The sequence below is a fragment of the Canis lupus genome, chromosome 15, assembly GCF_011100685.1.
Source record: "Canis lupus familiaris isolate Mischka breed German Shepherd chromosome 15, alternate assembly UU_Cfam_GSD_1.0, whole genome shotgun sequence".
Lineage (NCBI taxonomy): Eukaryota > Metazoa > Chordata > Mammalia > Carnivora > Canidae > Canis > Canis lupus.
The window spans coordinates 25,625,601-25,631,600 of record NC_049236.1 but is presented as its reverse complement, the minus strand read 5'-3'; the positions used below and the strand labels follow the sequence as shown (position 1 = coordinate 25,631,600).

General features: G+C 35.1%; 1 long non-coding RNA gene across 1 annotated transcript in view; it reads right to left on the bottom strand.

The window, feature by feature from the left end:
- Positions 1-273: 273 nt before the first annotated feature.
- The window catches only part of LOC111098890, a 30,051-nt gene continuing 24,324 nt past the window's right edge, over positions 274-6,000 (bottom strand). Inside the window, exons 3-6 of the long non-coding RNA XR_005369933.1 lie at positions 5,557-5,606; positions 2,203-2,256; positions 598-606; positions 274-321 (exon numbers count right to left, since the gene is read on the bottom strand). This is a non-coding gene — a long non-coding RNA (uncharacterized LOC111098890). The remainder of the gene's footprint in view (positions 322-597; positions 607-2,202; positions 2,257-5,556; positions 5,607-6,000) is intronic.

The following is a 6,000-nucleotide window of genomic DNA, read 5'->3' as shown; positions in this document are numbered from 1 at the left end:
AATAACAAGTGGGTGAGGATGGTGGAGTCAAGGAATAGTTGTGCACTATTGGTGAGAGTGGAAATTGGCACAGCCACTGTGGAAAATTAAAAATAGAAATAAATAAAAATAGAAATACTATGCAATTCAGTAATTCCACTACTGGGTATTTGTAAAAGAAAATGAGAACAGGGATCCCTGGGTGGCGCACTGGTTTGGCGCCTGCCTTTGGCCCAGGGCGCGATCCTGGAGACCCGGGATCCAATCCCACGTCGGGCTCCCGGTGCATGGAGCCTGCTTCTCCCTCTGCCTGTGTCTCTGCCTCTCTCTCTCTGCGTGTGACTATCATAAATTAAAAAAAAAAAAGAAGAAGAAAATGAGAACACTCATTTAAAAAGATATATGACCTCTATGTTTATTGAACATTATTTACAATAGCCAAGATCTGAAAACAACCCATATGTCCATTGATAGATGAATAAGGTGGTGTATACACACACACACAATGGAACACTAGCCATAAAAAGGTGAGATCTTGCCATATGAGAAATGAATTGATACAGAAGGTATCATGCTAATGGAAGTCAGAGAAAGACAAAAAACATTGATTTTACTTACAAGTAGGATCTGAAAAACAAAAAGCAGAAACGGATCCATTAGTACAGAGGACAAACTCTTAGTTGCCAGAGGGGAGATGCTGACTTATAGTTATGGAACGAATAAGTCATGAGGATAAAAAGTAAAGCCATCCAGTTTGTGGTACTTCTGCTCACTTGTGGTGAGCACAACCTATAGACTTGTTGAATCACGATGTTCTACACCTGAAACTAATGCACCATTGTGTATCAACTATGCTTCAGTAAAAAATCTTTTAAGAGTATAAAAGATTAATATTAAATGGCCTAATCACAGTATTTCATAAATGTGACTCTTCATCAGGACATAGGGTAAATTATCATTTATGGCACTCCCATGTCTCAATTTCTTTCAATAGATATCAACTATAGAGTGAAAACAGTCCACAAAATTGGGTGTGTAAAATAGAACTTTGTTTGTAACTGCGTTTATTGTTCTTAAGATCCCAATTCTATGGAGATAAAAAATGCTCAACTCTACTAATTCATGGTAAATAAAGTACTTCTGGGGACACCTGGGTGGTTCAGTGGTTGAGCACCTGCCCCTGGCTCAGGGCGTGATCCACGGTCTCAGGATCGAGTCCTACATCAGGCTCCCTGCCTGGAGCTTGCTTCTCCCTCTGCCTACATCTCTGCCTTTCTATGTGTCTTTCATGAATATATAAATAAAATCTTAAAAATTACTTCTGTTTTACAACAAGACTCTTAGAATCCTACGTCCCACACATATACCATCATCAGGCACACACAAATATACACAGACATGGTTCTCCTTAATTTCTCTCTGAGTTATCTAAATCCTAAGGTGGAGTTATAATATCTCAGTATTAGAAGGGGGATATCTGCTCCTCATGCCACTTTCTGACTAGTCTGCATCAAAATGTAGTTCACCTCCATCTGGCCCTCACTATTTTCATTGCTTTTACTGATCCAGTGCATGTCCCCATATCAGGTTTTAACTGTCAGTATTAAACAGTGCATCCTCTTTGTCCCAACTCTCATTCTTTTTCTAGTACTTTGATGCTCTCATCAATTCTGAACCTTTGGTGGGGACAGGATACTCAGGAACATTGGTTATCTTCCCACACTACCCTGGGAATTCATGACTTTGTATGGTTGACCTCATACCCATCTGACTAAGAATCTCCCAGCTACCATTTTGGATAGTGGGTTTTCCCATAAGGCTTGGCACTTTTTATATTATACTGTGGGAAGCCAAGTGATTAGTCTTTTCATTTCTAGGGGTTTACTTTATCTCCACCAATCTTTGGGCTTAATCCAAAACACTGGAGATGGGCACTTCCTAAAGAACCATATTTTTTTAATGTCTAGCTACATTCCTTTGTGATCTCTCTTCCCATATGATAATCAGTCTAAACCTCGGTTTCCTATGCTAAAATACCAATGCTTGGCTTAAATTCTAACAGGGTCTGGCTCTTCATATTTGAATGAAAGCTTTGCAGAAGGGAAAGGAAAACAAATACACTTTTGTCTCAAGTATGAGTTTCTTGAAAGTGAAAGTTTATAAGTTTACAGACATTCAAGGTGAAGTATTTGACTCCTTGTTTTTTTCCCTTTTAACTCTTACCTTGTCTGTCCAGAGGATGAAGTTTGTAGAAACCCCTCCCAGTTGCTTCAGAGGCTGAGTGCATTAGAAAGAAGTAGAAATATACGGTTTCAATATCACAACTGCCACTACTGAAGAATTTTAGCATAGACAAGAGCATGGGTGTTGAATATCCCACTCTCATGTGCTTTTTATTTCTGTGGTTCTGTCCACATGGTTACCTATTCAAGACCTTCCCTCTAAATTTGTATTTCAAACTATCAAATCCAAACTATCCTAATCTCATGCCTCTTCCCTGAAGTATTTCCAATCAAATGAAGTCTCTTCTTCACCAGAAATTATTAGGGCATCATATCTATACCAGTGTCATGGACTGGAAAAATTATTTTATAGACTTTTTTGGGGGTAGAGGTATATGTCTTCCCTTTTTAAGTTCCTTAAATGTCTTTATTGTGATTGAGTCTTGCGTCACTAGTAAAATGTCTTACTTTAGTGATGCTTGTATGTATATATAATTATATCTGAATGAGACATTGTAACAGTTTCACAAATTGATCACATCATTTAGCTTTTTCCAGAGCCTATTAAAATATATAGCCTATATTTTAATATTAGAATGCATAATTCTGTATTTTTAGGGCTGCTATGCCTAAGTACCACAAAATGGATGGCTTAAAAGTACAGAAGTTTATTTTCTCATAGTTCTGAAAACAAGAATTCCAAAATCAAGGGGTCAGTAGGGCCATACTTTCCCTGAAATGTTTAAGGGAGAACTCCTTCCTTTCCTAACTTCTGGTGATGGCCACCCATCCTTAGACTTGCTGGATTCACAGCTGCATTACTATAACCTCTGCCTCTGTTGTCACATGGTTTTCTTCTGGTCTTTTCTGTCTTTACATGGGCCATTTTCTCCTTTGTTTGAATCCATATTCTAATTTTTCTCTTCTTACAAGGACAACAGTCATTTTGAATCAGAGGCTACCCTACTGATCTCATCTTAACTTGGCATTATCTGCAAATACCCTATTTTCAAATAAGGCCATACTCCACGGGTAAGTTAAGTTTGGACTTCAACATAACTTTTATGGGGAGGACACAATTCAATTTGTAACAAAAGTTAATAATGCTTGGTACATAGTAACTATTCAAAACATATTTGAAAAATGGAAAAAATTGGTCTGCACATGAAGTATTTTCATAATTTAATAGTACCTAGTTTGTATATGCCAGCTTATTAACAACATGTAGCAGTGTGATCCTTGCATTTAATCAAATGATCCATTTGAATTTAAATAAGTCTCCCTCTATATTACTGCCTAGTTCTTTTTCTCCCTGAAATAGTCCTTCATTTTTATTTTAAAGCTTTTGATCTGAAGCTGACTGCTATTGTGCCTTTTCTGTTAAAGGTCCCAGTCAAATCCATTTAATCAGTAATAGAATTGGGCCCATTAATCTATTTCATTACAAATCACAGAGAAAAATCAAACCCAAAAGAAATAAAAAATGATGTTGTACAATACATTCACTTGCCTCTCTTAACCTAAGCCCTCGGGTCAGCTATTCAATTTTATTGCAAATGAATTTAAGATAATTTCTATTTATCAGCCTACAATATGTCTAGATAGTTGTTGAAGCATCTCTATAAAATATGCCACTATATCGACATAAAAAATTAAAAACCTAGCTGTGAAAACTGAAACATCACTGTACCACATAAATAGTATGTGTGGTTATTGATAATGATATAAAAATTCAAGGATGAGTCATTAATATTACAGACCAAATGATACATGATTTGTTATCTCAATCAGAATTGCTTTCAACAAGAGTGAATGATTAGAATATTATCACATTCCCACTACAAAATACTAAACTCCCACAATATTAAATTTTATTCAATTATATCACTTATATTTGGTATTACTTTTAAGATGCCATTCAAAATGCTTTATAGCCACTGCAAGGTATCTGTAATGGCATTTACAACATGAGAAATTGTATGCATGAGAAAACGCACAAAGATAATGTTTGAAATAAATAATTTTGAAAGCATTTTCATCTGCAAGTATAATATCAACCCTAAAAAAATCCACAAATAAAGTATCTTGGATTTTCACATTAATGCTGTGCCTTAGTGAAAATAATATATTAGCAAAGAGTGAATGAAAAAGGAGGAATTACACATAAACACACTTTGTAACAACTGTTTTTTTTTCATACTACAATACAAAAATAAGTGACTGAAAGATGTCTAAACATTTCATTTCACAAAGTATATATTGTTAACCATTATAAAATCTGAAACCCTAATGATAAAAACAACTGAGAAAGAAATGACTTGCTTCTACTCCTTGCCTGTCCCCTATTTCCAGGTCCAGTACCTGTTGGCACACTTGCCTTTGTGCCTATTGGGTATAAATTATCACTTTTCATCAGAATGGCTCTTTTGAGTTTTTACCTTATAAAATAAAACCATCACCTAAAGATTAACCAGTATGTATTTTTGTTGTTGTTGTTTATTCCTTCTCCAAAGCAATCCCATCTTCTAATGATAGCTTGGATGTTGGCTACATTTTAACATTGTATAGTTTATTCTGTTTGAGTCCAAAAAACCTCATACTTAAAATTAATAATTTTTGCAATAGTATTGAAATATATAAAGCAGCCTAGAAAAGGCTGGCATATAGTATGAACAAACAACAACCACATCTAGTCCAAACAGCGTTTCACAGAAAATTGCCTATTTTCCCTGAATGACTCTACTGAAAATGAATAACATCCATTCTCTTGTCAGCCTAGTGGTTCCTGAACACAACTCTTACTCCTCTCTAGTTTGTACTCTTTGCTTTTCCCACAATGACTCTCCCATATTTTGCCAACCTGCATATGTCTTCAACTCATCCTCAAAGGATATGTTCATATTCCATTCTTCTAATAAAACTGGGCATGCACATTCCACCTCAAAGTTCCATCTATATTTTTACCCATCTTCACTTGCCTTCTTCAGAAGAATCATTGGCAATACTGGAATCCCTCTGCTTGGAATGCCCTTCCCTTAATGGCTATACAGCTAACTTCTCATCCCATTCACATTTTTGTGCAAATGTCATCTTTTCAATGAAGTCTACCTGGACCCTCCTATTTAAAACTGAAACCCTAACTCATTCATTCAAAAAATCTTCAAGATTTTCTCTTACTATAATCTATTTGTATTTCATACCATATATTATCCACAAGCTAACTACATAGTTTATTTATTCACTAGGTTTAATATTAGCCCTACTAAGAAAATGTGAGCTCCTCCACAAAAGGATTTTTCCACATTTGTTCAGTAAAGAGTACTGAGCACATAATTTATATTCAGTAAATACTCACCAGATAAAGGAAAGAATGTCTTTCTCTTGGCTACCAATCTTTTTTCTAACCTTTGAAAAAAAATTTAATATTTCTATGTCATAAAAATCTTAAAATAGAGAAAATGTATATTTGTAAAAGTATTTCAGAACTAATACAAATAAAACTGTAAATGAACTCAACTGAACTCTTTAAAATTGGGGAGAGGTAGGGGAGAGAGATGAGAGAAAGATTTCCCTTTGGAGATTTAAAAAAGCAAAATCCAATTCTGTAAAATATCTATCAAACTAAGTGGCTCAGAGATTAAAAAAAAATAAGTGCAATATATTATAATGCTATTTAAAACAAAGAAGGGGTCAGGAATCTATAAAATAGAGTCAATTTTGAGCAGATGGAGGGCTAGGAGGTCCCAACACTTGTCTTCCCCATAAATACAATAAACAACCAACCAAAAACTGATGAAAA